This window comes from Schistocerca serialis, chromosome 12 (assembly GCF_023864345.2).
Source record: "Schistocerca serialis cubense isolate TAMUIC-IGC-003099 chromosome 12, iqSchSeri2.2, whole genome shotgun sequence".
NCBI lineage: Eukaryota > Metazoa > Arthropoda > Insecta > Orthoptera > Acrididae > Schistocerca > Schistocerca serialis.
In genome coordinates this window covers 181,672,877-181,690,670 of record NC_064649.1, presented here as the reverse complement: position 1 = coordinate 181,690,670, position 17,794 = coordinate 181,672,877, and positions in this window count along the sequence as shown.

The following is a 17,794-nucleotide window of genomic DNA, read 5'->3' as shown; positions in this document are numbered from 1 at the left end:
TTGTTGACGATGAAACACACAAATTGCATCGGAATTAAATACAAAAGGCACAATGACGACTTCAGTACAAGAAGACTGACTCTTCCTACTGTCTATGTTTTGAACCATTCCTGTGACACTAGCTATAGATTCCGATGCTTCACTTCAGGTTTACTGTATCCCTTGGACCTTTTTATTGACGATGAAACACAGAAATTGCATCGGAATTAAATTGAAAAGCACATTGCCGACTTAAGTACAAGATGACTGACTTTTCTTACTGTCTATGTTTTGAACCATTCCTGTGACACTAGTTATAGATTCCGATGCTTCGCTTCAGGTTTAATGTATCCCTTGGACCTTCTTATTGACGATGAAACACAGAAATTGCATCGCAATTAAATACAAATGCACAATGCCGACTTAAGTACAAGAAGACTGACTCTTCCTACTGTCTATGTTTTGAGCCATTCCTGTGACACTAGTTATAGATTCCGATGCTTCAGTTCAGGTTTACTGTATCCCTTGGACCGTCTTATTGAAGATGAAAAACAGAAATTGCATCTGATTTTCTTACAAAAGGCAAAATGCCGACTTAAGTACATGAAGACTGACACTTCTTACTGTCTATGTTTTGAACCTTTCCTGTGACACTAGTTATAGATTCCGATGCTTCAGTTCAGGTTTACTGTATCCTTTGGACCGTCTTACTGACGATGAAAAACAGAAATTGCATCCGATTTTCTTACAAAAGGCAAAATGCCGACTTAAGTACATGAAGACTGACACTTCTTACTGTCTATATTTTGAACCATTCCTATGACACTAGTTATAGATTCCGATGCTACACTCCAGGTTTACTGTTTCCCGTGGACCATCTTGTTGACGATGAAACACACAAATTGCATCGGAATTAAATACAAAAGGCACAATGACGACTTCAGTACAAGAAGACTGACTCTTCCTACTGTCTATGTTTTGAACCATTCCTGTGACACTAGCTATAGATTCCGATGCTTCACTTCAGGTTTACTGTATCCCTTGGACCTTTTTATTGACGATGAAACACAGAAATTGCATCGGAATTAAATTGAAAAGCACATTGCCGACTTAAGTACAAGAAGACTGACTCTTCTTACTGACAATGCTTTGAACCATTCCTGTGACACTAGTTATAGATTCCGATGCTTCAGTTCAGGTTTACTGTATCCGTTGGACCTTCTTATTGACGATGAGACACAGAAACTGCATGGGAATTAAACACAAAAGGCACAATGCCGACTTAAATTCATAATGAATGAAACTACTTACTGACTATGTTTGAACCATTCCTGTGACACTAGTTATAGATTCCGATTATTCACTTCAGGTTTACTGTATCCCTTTGACCTTCTTATTGACGATGAAACACAGAAATTGCATGGGAATTGAATACAAAAGGCACAATGCCGACTTAAGTACTAGAAGACTGACTCTTTTTACTGATTATGTTTGAACCATTCCTGTGACACTAGTTATAGATTCCGATGCTTCACTTCAGGTATACTTTATCCCTCTGACGTTCTTATTGACGATGAAACACAGAAATTGCATCGGAATTAAATACAAAAGGCGCAATGCCGACTTAAGTAAAAGTAGCCTGACTCTTCTTACTGTCTATGTTTTGCACCATTACTGTGACACTAGTTATAGTTTCCGATGCTTCACTCCAGGTTTACTGTATCCCTTGAACCTTCTTATTGACGATGAGAGACAGAAATTGCATCGGAATTAAATACAAAAGGTACAATGCCGACTTAAGTACATGAAGACTGACTCTTCTTACTGACAATGTTTTGAACCAGTCCTGTGACACTAGTTATAGATTCCGATGCTTCACTTCAGGTTTATTGATTCCCTTGGACCTTCTTATTGACGATGAAACACTGAAATTGCATCGGAATTAAATACAAAAGGCACAATGCCGATTAAAGTACAAGAAGACTGACTCTTTTTGCTGACTATGTTTTGAACCATTCCTGTGACACTAGTTATTGATTCCAAAGCTTCACTTCAGGTTTACTGTATCCCTCTGCTCTTCGTATTGACGATGAAACACAGAAATCGCATCGCAATTAAATACAAAAGGCACAATGCGGACTTAGTACAAGAAGACAGACTCTTCTTACTGAATATGTTTTGAACCATTCCTGTGACACTAGTTTTAGATTCCGATGCTTCACTTCAGGTTTACTGTATCCCTTGGAACTTCTTATTGACGGTGAAACACAGAAATTGCATCGGAATTAAATACAAAAGGCACAATGCCGACTTAAGTACAAGAAGACTGACTCTTCTTACTGTCTATGTTTTGAAACATTCCTGTGACACTAGTTATAGATTCCGATGCTTCACTTCAGGTTTACTGTATTTCTTGGACCTTCTTATTGTCGATGAAACACAGAAATTACATCGGAATTAAATACAAATGGCACATTACCGACTTAAGTACAAGAAGACTGACTCTTCATACTGTCTATGTTTTGAACTATTCCTGTGACACTAGTTATGGATTCCGATGCTTCACTTCAGGTTTACTGTATCCCTTGGACCTTCTTATTGACGATGAAACACAGAAATTGCATCGCTATTAAATACAAAAGGCACACTGCGGACTTAGTACAAGATGACAGACTCTTCTTACTGACTATGTTTTGAACCATTCCTGTGACACTAGTTTTAGATTCCGATGCTTCACTTCAGGTTTACTGTATCCCTAGGAACTTCTTATTGACGGTGAAACACAGAAATTGCATCGGAATTAAATACAAAAGGCACAATGCCGACTTAAGTACAAGAAGACTCACTCTTCTTACTGTCTATGTTTTGAAACATTCCTGTGACACTAGTTATAGATTCCGATGCTTCACTTCCGGTTTACTGTATTTCTTGGACCTTCTTATTGGCGATGAAACACAGAAATTACATCGGAATTAAATACAAAAGGCACAATACCGACTTAAGTACAAGAAGACTGACTCTTCTTACTGTCTATGTTTTGAACTATTCCTGTGACACTAGTTATGGATTCCGATGCTTCACTTCAGGTTTACTGTATCCCTTGGACCTTCTTATTGACGATGAAACACAGAAATTGCATCGGAATTAAATACAAAAGGCACAAAGCCGACTTAAGTACAAGAAGACTGACTCTTCCTACTGACAATGTTCTGAACCATTCCTGTGACACTAGTTATAGGTTCCGTTGCTTCACTTCAGGTTTACTGTATCCCTCTGATCTTGTTATTGACGATGAAACACAGAAATTGCATCGGAATTAAATACAAAAGGCACAATGCCGACTTAAGTACAAGAAGACTGACTCTTCTTACTGTCTATGTTTTGAAACATTCCTGTGACACTAGTTATAGATTCCGATGCTTCACTTCAGGTTTACTGTTTCCCTTGGACTTTCTTATTGACGATGAAACACAGAAATTGCATCGCAATTAAATACAAAAGGCACAATTCCGACTTAAGTACAAGAAGACTGACTCTTCTTACTGTCTATGTTTTCAAACATTCCTGTGACGCTAGTTATAGATTCCGATGCTTCACTTCAGGTTTACTGTATCTCTTGGACCTTCTTATTGACGATGAAACACAGAAATTACATCGGAATTAAATACAAGTGGCAGATTACCGACATAAGTACAAGAAGACTGACTCTTCTTCCTGTCTATGTTTTGAACTATTCCTGTGACACTAGTTATGGATTCCGATGCTTCACTTCAGGTTTACTGTATCCCTTGGACCTTCTTATTGACGATGAAACTCAGAAATTGCATCGCAATTAAATACAAAAGGCACAATGACGACTTAAGTACAAGACGATTGACTTTTCTTACTGTCTATGTTTTGAACCAATCCTGTGACACTAGTTATCGATTCCGATGCTTCACTTCAGGTTTACTGTATCCCTCTGCCCTTCGTATTGACGATGAAACACAGAAATTGCATCGGAATTAAATAGAAAAGGACATAGCCGACTTAAGTACAAGAAGACTGACTCTTCTTACTGTCTATGTTTTGAACCATTCCTGTGACACTAGTTATTGATTCCAAAGCTTCACTTCAGGTTTACTGTATCCCTCTGCCCTTCGTATTGACGATGAAACACAGAAATTGCATCGCAATTAAATACAAAAGGCACAATGCGGACTTAGTACAAGAAGACAGACTCTTCTTACTGACTATGTTTTGAACCATTCCTGTGACACTAGTTTTAGATTCCGATGCTTCACTTCAGGTTTACTGTATCCCTTGGAACTTCTTATTGACGGTGAAACACAGAAATTGCATCGGAATTAAATACAAAAGGCACAATGCCGACTTAAGTACAAGAAGACTGACTCTTCTTACTGTCTATGTTTTGAAACATTCCTGTGACACTAGTTATAGATTCCGATGCTTCATTTCAGGTTTACTGTATTTCTTGGACCTTCTAATTGACGATGAAACACAGAAATTACATCGGAATTAAATACAAATGGCACATTACCGACTTAAGTACAAGAAGACTGACTCTTCATACTGTCTATGTTTTGAACTATTCCTGTGACACTAGTTATGGATTCCGATGCTTCCCTTCAGGTTTACTGTATCCCTTGGACCTTCTTATTGACGATGAAACACAGAAATTGCATCGCAATTAAATACAAAAGGCACAATGCGGACTTAGTACAAGAAGACAGACTCTTCTTACTGACTATGGTTTGAACCATTCCTGTGACACTAGTTTTAGATTCCGATGCTTCACTTCAGGTTTACTGTATCCCTTGGAACTTCTTATTGACGGTGAAACACAGAAATTGCATCGGAATTAAATACAAAAGGCACAATGCCGACTTAAGTACAAGAAGACTGACTCTTCATACTGTCTATGTTTTGAACTATTCCTGTGACACTAGTTATGGATTCCGGTGCTTCACTTCAGGTTTACTGTATCCCATGGACCTTCTTATTGACGATGAAACACAGAAATTGCATCGCAATTAAATACAAAAGGCACAATGCGGACTTAGTACAAGAAGACAGACTCTTCTTACTGACTATGTTTTGAACCATTCCTGTGACACTAGTTTTAGATTCCGATGCTTCACTTCAGGTTTACTGTATCCCTTGGAACTTCTTATTGACCGTGAAACACAGAAATTGCATCGGAATTAAATACAAAAGGCACAATGCCGACTTAAGTACAAGAAGACTGACTCTTCTTACTGTCTATGTTTTGAAACATTCCTCTGACACTAGTTTTAGATTCCGATGCTTCACTTCCGGTTTACTGTATTTCTTGGACCTTCTTATTAACGATGAAACACAGAAATTACATCGGAATTAAATACAAAAGGCACAATACCGACTTAAGTACAAGAAGACTGACTCTTCTTACTGTCTATGTTTTGAACTATTCCTGTGACACTAGTTATGGATTCCGATGCTTCACTTCAGGATTACTGTATCCCTTGGACCTCCTTATTGTCGATGAAACACAGAAATTGCATCGGAATTAATTACAAAAGGCACAAAGCCGACTTAAGTACAAGAAGACTGACTCTTCCTACTGACAATGTTCTGAGCCATTCCTGTGACACTAGTTAGAGATTCCGTTGCTTCACTTCAGGTTTACTGTATCCCTCTGATCTTGTTATTGACGATGAAACATAGAAATTGCATCGGAATTGAATACAAAAGGCACAATGCCGACTTAAGTACAAGAAGACTGACTCTATTTACTGACTATGTTTTGAACCATTCCTGTGACACTAGTTATAGATTCCGATGCTTCACTTCAGGTTTACTGTTTCCCTTGGACTTTCTTATTGACGTTGAAACACAGAAATTGCATCGGAATTAAATACAAAAGGCACAATGCCGACTTAAGTACAAGAAGACTGACTCTTCTTACTGTCTATGTTTTGAAACATTCCTGTGACACTAGTTATAAATTCCGATGCTTCACTTCAGGTTTACTGTATCTCTTGGACCTTCTTATTGACGATGAAACACAGAAATTACATCGGAATTAAATACAAGTGGAAGATTACCGAGTTAAGTACAAGAAGACTGACTCTTCTTCCTGTCTATGTTTTGAACTATTCCTGTGACACTAGTTATGGATTTTGATGCTTCACTTCAGGTTTACTGTATACCTTGGACCTTCTTATTGACGATGAAACTCAGAAATTGCATCGGAATTAAACACAAAAGGCACAATGCCGACTTAAGTTCCAAATGACTGACTCTTCTTACTGTCTATGTTTTGAAACATTCCTGTGACACTAGTTATAGATTCCGATGCTTCACTTCAGGTTTACTGTATCCCTCTGCCCTTCGTATTGACGATGAAACACAGAAATTGCATCGCAATTAAATACAAAAGGCACAATGCGGACTTAGTACAAGAAGACAGACTCTTCTTACTGACTATGCTTTGAACCATTCCTGTGACACTAGTTTTAGATTCCGATGCTTCACTTCAGGTTTACTGTATCCCTTGGAACTTCTTATTGACGATGAAACACAGAAATTGCATCGGAATTAAATAGAAAAGGCACAATGCCGACTTAAGTACAAGAAGACTGACTCTTCTTACTGTCTATGTTTAGAAACATTCCTGTGACACTAGTTATAAATTCCGATGCTTCACTTCAGGTTTACTGTATTTCTTGGACCTTCTTATTGACGATGAAACACAGAAATTGCATCGGAATTAAATACAAAAGGCACAATACCGATTTAAGTACAAGAAGACTGACTCTTCTTACTGTCTATGTTTGAACTATTCCTGTGACACTAGTTATATATTCCGATGCTTCACTTCTGGTTTACTGTATCCCTGGGACCCTCTTATTGACGACGAGACATAGAAATTGCATCGGAATTAAATACAAATGGCACAAAGCCGACTTAAGTACAAGAAGACTGACTCTTCCTACTGTCTATGTTTTGAACCATTCCTGTGACACTAGTTATTGATTCCAAAGCTTCACTTCAGGTTTACTGTATCCCTCTGCCCTTCGTATTGACGATGAAACACAGAAATTGCATCGCAATTAAATACAAAAGGCACAATGCGGACTTAGTACAAGAAGACAGACTCTTCTTACTGACTATGTTTTGAACCATTCCTGTGACACTAGTTTTAGATTCCGATGCTTCACTTCAGGTTTACTGTATCCCTTGGAACTTCTTATTGACGGTGAAACACAGAAATTGCATCGGAATTAAATACAAAAGGCACAATGCCGACTTAAGTACAAGAAGACTGACTCTTCTTACTGTCTATGTTTTGAAACATTCCTGTGACACTAGTTATAGATTCCGATGCTTCACTTCAGGTTTACTGTATTTCTTGGACCTTCTAATTGACGATGAAACACAGAAATTACATCGGAATTAAATACAAATGGCACATTACCGACTTAAGTACAAGAAGACTGACTCTTCATACTGTCTATGTTTTGAACTATTCCTGTGACACTAGTTATGGATTCCGATGCTTCCCTTCAGGTTTACTGTATCCCTTGGACCTTCTTATTGACGATGAAACACAGAAATTGCATCGCAATTAAATACAAAAGGCACAATGCGGACTTAGTACAAGAAGACAGACTCTTCTTACTGACTATGGTTTGAACCATTCCTGTGACACTAGTTTTAGATTCCGATGCTTCACTTCAGGTTTACTGTATCCCTTGGAACTTCTTATTGACGGTGAAACACAGAAATTGCATCGGAATTAAATACAAAAGGCACAATGCCGACCTAAGTACAAGAAGACTGACTCTTCATACTGTCTATGTTTTGAACTATTCCTGTGACACTAGTTATGGATTCCGATGCTTCACTTCAGGTTTACTGTATCCCTTGGACCTTCTCATTGACGATGAAACACAGAAATTGCATCGCAATTAAATACAAAAGGCACAATGCGGACTTAGTACAAGAAGACAGACTCTTCTTACTGACTATGTTTTGAACCATTCCTGTGACACTAGTTTTAGATTCCGATGCTTCACTTCAGGTTTACTGTATCCCTTGGAACTTCTTATTGACCGTGAAACACAGAAATTGCATCGGAATTAAATACAAAAGGCACAATGCCGACTTAAGTACAAGAAGACTGACTCTTCTTACTGTCTATGTTTTGAAACATTCCTCTGACACTAGTTATAGATTCCGATGCTTCACTTCCGGTTTACTGTATTTCTTGGACCTTCTTATTAACGATGAAACACAGAAATTACATCGGAATTAAATACAAAAGGCACAATACCGACTTAAGTACAAGAAGACTGACTCTTCTTACTGTCTATGTTTTGAACTATTCCTGTGACACTAGTTATGGATTCCGATACTTCACTTCAGGATTACTGTATCCCTTGGACCTTCTTATTGTCGATGAAACACAGAAATTGCATCGGAATTAAATACAAAAGGCACAAAGCCGACTTAAGTACAAGAAGACTGACTCTTCCTACTGACAATGTTCTGAGCCATTCCTGTGACACTAGTTAGAGATTCCGTTGCTTCACTTCAGGTTTACTGTATCCCTCTGATCTTGTTATTGACCATGAAACACAGAAATTGCATCGGAATTGAATACAAAAGGCACAATGCCGACTTAAGTACAAGAAGACTGACTCTATTTACTGACTATGTTTTGAACCATTCCTGTGACACTAGTTATAGATTCCGATGCTTCACTTCAGGTTTACTGTTTCCCTTGGACTTTCTTATTGACGATGAAACACAGAAATTGCATCGGAATTAAATACAAAAGGCACAATGCCGACTTAAGTACAAGAAGACTGACTCTTCTTACTGTCTATGTATTGAAACATTCCTGTGACACTAGTTATAAATTCCGATGCTTCACTTCAGGTTTACTGTATCTCTTGGACCTTCTTATTGACGATGAAACACAGAAATTACATCGGAATTAAATACAAGTGGCAGATTACCGACTTAAGTACAAGAAGACTGACTCTTCTTCCTGTCTATGTTTTGAACTATTCCTGTGACACTAGTTATGGATTTTGATGCTTCACTTCAGGTTTACTGTATACCTTGGACCTTCTTATTGACGATGAAACTCAGAAATTGCATCGCAAGTAAATACAAAAGGCACAATGCGGACTTAGTACAAGAAGACAGACTCTTCTTACTGACTATGTTTTGAACCATTCCTGTGACACTAGTTTTAGATTCCAATGCTTCACTTCAGGTTTACTGTATCCCTTGGAACTTCTTATTGACGGTGAAACACAGAAATTGCATCGGAATTAAATACAAAAGGCACAATGCCGACTTAAGTACAAGATGACTGACTCTTCTTACTGTCTATGTTTTGAAACATTCCTGTGACACTAGTTATAGATTCCGATGCTTCACTTCCGGTTTACTGTATTTCTTGGACCTTCTTATTGACGATGAAACACAGAAATTACATCGGAATTAAATACAAAAGTCACAATACCGACTTAAGTACAAGAAGACTGACTCTTCTTACTGTCTATGTTTTGAACTATTCCTGTGACACTAGTTATGGATTCCGATGCTTCACTTCAGGTTTACTGTATCCCTTGGACCTTCTTATTGACGATGAAACACAGAAATTGCATCGGAATTAAATACAAAAGGCACAAAGCCGACTTAAGTACAAGAAGACTGACTCTTCCTACTGACAATGTTCTGAGCCATTCCTGTGACATTAGTTATAGATTCCGTTGCTTCACTTCAGGTTTACTGTATCCCTCTGATCTTGTTATTGACGATGAAACACAGAAATTGCATCGGAATTGAATACAAAAGGCACAATGCCGACTTAAGTACAAGAAGACTGACTCTATTTACTGACTATGTTTTGAACCATTCCTGTGACACTAGTTATAGATTCCGATGCTTCACTTCAGGTTTACTGTTTCCCTTGGACTTTCTTATTGACGATGAAACACAGAAATTGCATCGGAATTAAATACAAAAGGCACAATGCCGACTTAAGTACAAGAAGACTGACTCTTCTTACTGTCTATGTTTTGAAACATTCCTGTGACACTAGTTATAGATTCCGATGCTTCACTTCAGGTTTACTGTATCTCTTGGACCTTCTTATTGACGATGAAACACAGAAATTACATTGGAATTAAATGCAAGTGGCACATTACCGACTTAAGTACAAGAAGACTGACTCTTCTTACTGTCTATGTTTTGAACCATTCCTGTGACACTAGTTATAGATTCCGATGCTACACTCCAGGTTTACTGTATCCCTTGGACCATCTTATTGACGTTGAAACACACAAATTGCATCGGAATTAAATACAAAAGGCACAATGACGACTAAAGTACTTGAAGACTGACTCTTCCTACTGTCTATGTTTTGAACCATTCCTGTGACACTAGCTATAGATTCCGATGCTTCACTTCAGGTTTACTGTATCCTTTGGACCTTCTTATTGACGAGGAAACACAGAAATTGCATCGGAATTAAATAGAAAAGCACATTGCCGACTTAAGTACAAGACGATTGACTTTTCTTACTGTCTATGTTTTGAACCAATCCTGTGACACTAGTTATAGATTCCGATGCTTCACTTCAGGTTTACTGTATCCCTCTGCCCTTCGTATTGACGATGAAAAACAGAAATTGCATCGGAATTAAACACAAAAGCCACAATGCCGACTTAAGTTCAAAATGACTGACACTTCTTACAGACTATGTTTTGAACCATTCCTGTGACACTAGTTATAGATTCCGTTGATTCACTTCAGGTTTACTGTATCCCTTGGACCTTCTTATTGACGATGAAACACAGAAATTGCATCGGAATTAAATAGAAAAGCACATTGCCGACTTAAGTACAAGAAGACTGACTCTTCCTACTGTCTATGTTTTGAACCATTCCTGTGACACTAGTTATAGATTCCGATGCTTCACTTCAGGTTTACTGTATCCCTCTGCCCTTCGTATTGACGATGAAACACAGAAATTGCATCGCAATTAAATACAAAAGGCACAATGCGGACTTAGTACAAGAAGACAGACTCTTCTTACTGACTATGCTTTGAACCATTCCTGTGACACTACTTTTAGATTTCGATGCTTCACTTCAGGTTTACTGTATCCCTTGGAACTTCTTATTGACGATGAAACACAGAAATTGCATCGGAATTAAATAGAAAAGGCACAATGCCGACTTAAGTACAAGATGACTGACTCTTCTTACTGTCTATGTTTAGAAACATTCCTGTGACACTAGTTATAAATTCCGATGCTTCACTTCAGGTTTACTGTATTTCTTGGACCTTCTTATTGACGATGAAACACAGAAATTGCATCGGAATTAAATACAAAAGGCACAATACCGATTTAAGTACAAGAAGACTGACTCTTCTTACTGTCTATGTTTGAACTAATCCTGTGACACTAGTTATAGATTCCGATGCTTCACTTCTGGTTTACTGTATCCCTTGGACACTCTTATTGACGACGAGACATAGAAATTGCATCGGAATTAAATACAAATGGCACAAAGCCGACTTAAGTACAAGAAGACTGACTCTTCCTACTGTCAATGTGTTGAACCATTCCTGTGACACTACTTATAGATTCCGATGCTTCACTTCAGGTTTACTGTATCCCTCTGATCTTGTTATTGACGATGAAACACAGAAATGGCATCGGAATTAAATACAAAAGTCACAATGTCGACTTAAGTACAAGAAGACTGACTCTTTTTACTGACTATGTTTTGAACCATTCCTGTGACACTAGTTATAGATTCTGATGCTTCACTTCAGGTTTACTGTTTCCCTTGGACCTTCGTATTGACGATGAAACACAGAAATTGCATCGGAATTAAGTACAAAAGGCACAATGCCGACTTACGTGCAAGAAGACTGACTCTTCCTACTGTCTATGTTTTGAACCATTTCTGTGACACTAGTTATTGAGTCCGATGCTTCACTTCAGGTGTACTGTATCCCTTGGACATTCTTGTTGACGATGAATCACAGAAATTGCATCGGAATTAAATACAAAAGGCACAATGCCGACTGAAGTAAAAGTAGACTGACTCTTCATACTGTCTATGTTTTGAACCATTACTGTGGCACTAGTTATAGATTCCGATGCTTCACTCACGATGAGACACAAAAATTGCATCGGAATTAAATACAAAAGGCACAATGCCGACTTAAGTACATGAAGACTGACTCTTCTTACTGTCTATGTTTTGAACCATTCCTGTGACACTAGTTATAGATTCCGATGCTTCAGTTCAGGTTTACTGTATCCCTTGGACCTTCTTATTGACGATGAAAAACAGAAATTGCATCGGAGTTTATTACAAAAGGCAAAATGCCGACTTAAGTACATGAAGACTGACTCTTCTTACTGTCTATATTTTGAACCATTCCTGCGACACTAGTTATAGATTCCGATGCTACACTCCAGGTTTACTGTATCCCTTGGACCATCTTATTGACGATGAAACACACAAATTGCATCGGAATTAAATACAAAAGGCACAATGACGACTTAAGTACAAGAAGACTGACTATTCCTACTGTCTATGTTTTGAACCATTCCTGTGACACTAGCTATAGATTCCGATGCTTCACTTCAGGTTTACTGTATCCCTTGGACCTTCTTATTGACGATGAAACACAGAAATTGCATCGGAATTAAATAGAAAAGCACATTGCCGACTTAAGTACAAGACGACTGACTTTTCTTACTGTCTATGTATTGAACCAATCCTGTGACACTAGTTATAGATTCCAATGCTTCACTTCAGGTTTACTGTCCCCCTCTGCCCTTCGTATTGACGATGAAAAACAGAAATTGCATCGGAATTAAACACAAAAGGCACAATGCCGACTTAAGTTCAAAATGACTGACACTTCTTACTGACTATGTTTTGAACCATTCCTTTGACACTAGTTATAGATTCCGATGATTCACTTCAGGTTCACTGTATCCCTTGGACCTTCTTATTGACGATGAAACACAGAAATTGCATCGGAATTAAATAGAAAAGCACATTGCCGACTTAAGTACAAGAAGACTGACTCTTCCTACTGTCTATGTTTTGAACCAATCCTGTGACACTAGTTATAGATTCCGATGCTTCACTTCAGGTTCACTGTATCCCTCTGCCCTTCGTATTGACGATGAAACACAGAAATTGCATCGCAATTAAATACAAAAGGCACAATGCGGACTTAGTACAAGAAGACAAACTCTTCTTACTGACTATGCTTTGAACCATTCCTGTGACACTAGTCTTAGATTCCGATGCTTCACGTCAGGTTTACTGTATCCCTGGGAACTTCTTATTGACGATGAAACACAGAAATTGCATCGCAATTAAATAGAAAAGACACAATGCCGACTTAATTACAAGAAGTCTGACTCTTCTTACTGTCTATGTTTTGAAACATTCCTGTGACACTAGTTATAGATTCCGATGCTTCACTTCTGGTTTACTATATCCCTTGGACCTTCTTATTGACGAAGAGACACAGAAATTGCATCGGAATTAATCACAAAAGGCACAATGCCGACTTAAGTTCAAAATGACTGACACTTCTTACTGACTATGTTTTGAACCATTCCTGTGACAATAGTTACAGATTCCGATGATTCACTTCAGGTTTACTGTATCCCTCTGACCTTCTTATTGACGATGAAACACAGAAATTGCATCGGAATTGAATACAAAAGGTACAATGCCGACTTAAGTACAAGAAGGCTGACTCTTTTTACTGACTATGCTTTGAACGATTCCTGTGACACTAGTTATAGATTCGAATGCTTCACTTCAGGTATATTGTATCCCTCTGACATTCTTATTGACGATGAAACACAGAAATTGCATCGGAAATAAATAGAAAAGGCACAATGCCGACATAAGTACAAGTAGACTGACTCTCCTTACTGTCTATGTTTTTAACCATTACTGTGACACTAGTTATAGATTCCGATGGTTATAGATTCCGATGCTTCACTCCAGGTTTACTGTATCCCTTGGACCTTCTTATTGACGATGAGACACAGAAATAGCATCGGAATTAAATACAAAAGGCACAATGCCGACTTAAGTACATGAAGACTGACTCTTCTTACTGACTATGTTCTGAACCATTCCTGTGACACCAGTTATAGATTGCGATGCTACACTTCAGGTTTACTGTTTCCCTTGGACCTTCTTATTGACGATGAAAAACAGAAATTGCATCGGAGTTTATTACAAAAGGCAAAATGCCAACTTAAGTACATGAAGACTGACTCTTCTTACTGTCTATATTTTGAACAATTCCTGTGACACTAGTTATAGATTCAGATGCTTCACTTCAGGTTTACTGTATCCCTTGGACCTTCTTATTGACGTTGAAACACAGAAATTGATTCGGAATTAAATAGAAAATGCACAATGCCGACTTAAGTACAAGACGACTGACTTTTCTTACTGTCTATGTTTTGAACCATTCCTGTGACACTAGTTATAGATTCCGATGCTTCACTTCAGGTTTACTGTATCCCTTGGACCTTCTTGTTGACGATGAAACACAGAAATTGCATCGGAATTAAATACAAAAGGCACAATGCCGACTTAAGTACAAGAAGACTGACTCTTCTTACTGTCTATGTTTTGAACTATTCCTGTGACACTAGTTATGGATTCCGATGATTCACTTCAGGACTGTATCCCTCTGACCTTCTTATTGACGATGAAACAGAGAAATTGCATCGGAATTGAATACAAAAGGCACAATGCCGACTTAAGTACAAGAAGACTGACTCTTTTTATTGACTATGTTTTGAACCATTCCTGTGACACTAGTTATAGATTCGGATGCTTCACTTCAGGAATACTGTGTACCTCTGACCTTCTTATTGACGTTGAAACACAGAAATTGCATAGGAATTAAATAGAAAAGGCACAATGCCGACTTAAGTACATGAAGACTGACTCTTCTTACTGGCTATGTTTTGAACCATTCCTGTGACACTAGTTATAGATTCCGATGCTTCATTTCAGGTTTACTGTATCCCTTGCACCGTCTTATTGACAATGAGAAACAGAAATTGCATCGGAGTTTATTACAAAAGGCAAAATGCCGACTTAAGTACAAGACGACTGACTTTTCTTACTGTCTATGTTTTCAACCATTCCTGTGACACTAGTTATAGATTCTGATGCTTCACTTGAGGTTTACTGTATCCCTTGTACCTTCTTATTCATGATGAAACACAGAAATTGCATCGGAATTAAATAGAAAAGGCACAATGCCGACTTAAGTACAAGAAGAATGACTCTTCTTACTGTCTATGTTTTGAAACATTCCTGTGACACTAGTTATAGATTCCGATGCTTCACTTCAGGTTTACTGTATTTCTTGGTCCTTCTTATTGACGATGAAACACAGAAATTGCATCGGAATTAAATACAAATGGCACAATACCGACCTTAGTACAAGAAGACTGACTCTTCTTACTGTCTATGTTTTGAACTATTCCTGTGACACTAGTTGTAGATTCCGATGCTTCACTTCTGGTTTACTGTATCCCTAGGACCTTCTTATTCACGATGAAACACAGAAATTGCATCGGAATTAAATACAAAAGGCACAATGCCGACTTAACTACAAGAAGACTGACTCTTCTAACTGTCTATGTTTTGAACCATTCCTGTGACACTAGTTATAGATTCCGATGCTTCACTTCAGGTTTACTGTATCCCTTGGACCTTCTTATTGACGAAGAAAAACAGAAATTGCATCGGAGTTTATTACAAAAGGCAAAATGCCAACTTAAGTACATGAAGACCGACTCTTCTTACTGTCTATATTTTGAACCATTCCTGTGACACTAGTTATATATTCCGATGCTTCACTTCAGGTTTACTGTATCCCTTGGACCTTCTTATTGACGATGAAACACAGAAATTGCCTCGGAATTAAATAGAAAAGGCACAATGCCGAGTTAAGTACAAGACGACTGACTTTTCTTACGGTCTATGTTTTGAACCATTCCTGTGACACTAGTTATAGATTCCGATACTTCACTTCAGGTTTACTGTAACCCTCTGACCTTCTCATTGACGATGAAACACAGAAATTGCATCGGAATTAAACACAAAAGGCACAATGCCGACTTAAGTTCAAAATGACTGACACTTCATACTGACTATGTTTTGAACCATTCCTGTGACACTAGTTATAGATTTCGATGATTCACTTCAGGTATACTGTATCCCTCTGACCTTCTTATTGACGATGAAACACAGAAATTGCATCGGAATTGAATACAAAAGGCACAATGCCGACTTAAGTACAAGAAGGCTGACTATTTTTACTGACTATGTTATGACCCATTCCTGTGACACTAGTTATAGATTCGGATGCTTCACTTCAGGTATACTGTAACCCTCTGACCTTCTTATTGACGATGAAACACAGAAATTGCATCGGAATTAAATAGAAAAGGCAAAATGCCGACTTAAGTACAAGTAGACTGACTCCTCTTACTGTCTATGTTTTGAACCATTACTGTGACACTAGTTATAGATTCCGATGGTTATAGAATCCGATGCTTCACTCCAGGTTTACTGTATCCCTTGGACCTTCTTATTGACGATGAGACACAGAAATTGCATCGGAAGTAATACAAAAGGCACAATGCCGACTTAAGTACATGAAGACTGACTCTTCTTACTGACTATGTTCTGAACCATTCCTGTGACACTAGTTATAGATTGCAATGCTTGACATCAGGTTTACTGTATCCCTTGGACCTTCTTATTGACGAAGAAAAACAGAAATTGCATCGGAGTTTATTACAAAAGGCAAAATGCCAACTTAAGTACATGAAGACCGACTCTTCTTACTGTCTATATTTTGAACCATTCCTGTGACACTAGTTATAGATTCCGATGCTTCACTTCAGGTTTACTGTATCCCTTGGACCTTCTTATTGACGATGAAACACAGAAATTGCTTCGGAATTAAATAGAAAAGGCACAATGCCGAGTTAAGTACAAGACGACTGACTTTTCTTACTGTCTATGTTTGAACCATTCCTGTGACACTAGTTATAGATTCCGATACTTCACTTCAGGTTTACTGTATCCCTTGGACCTTCTTGTTGACGATGAAACACAGAAATTGCATCGGAATTAAATACAAAAGGCACAATGCCGACTTAGTACAAGAAGACAGACTCTTCTTACTGACTATGTTTTGAACTATTCCTGTGACACTTGTTTTAGATTCCGATGCTTCACTTCAGGTTTACTGTATCCCTTGGAACTCCTTATTGACGGTGAAACACAGAAATTGCATCGGAATTAAATAGAACAGGCACAATGCCGACTTAAGTACAAGAAGACCGACTCTTCTTACTGTCTATGTTTTGAAACATTCCTGTGACACTAGTTATAGATTCCGATGCTTCACTTTAGGTTTACTATATTTCTTGGACGTTCTTATTGACGATGAAACACAGAAATTGCATCGGAATTAAACACAAAAGGCACAATGCTGACTTAAGTTCAAAATGACTGACACTTCTTACTGACTATGTTTTGAACCATTCCTGTGACACTAGTTATAAATTCCGATAATTCACTTCAGGTTTACTGTATCCCTCTGACCTTCTTATTGACGATGAAACACAGAAATTGCATCGGAATTGAATACAAAAGGCACAATGCCGACTTACGTACAAGAAGGCTGACTCTTTTTACTGACTATGTTTTGAACGATT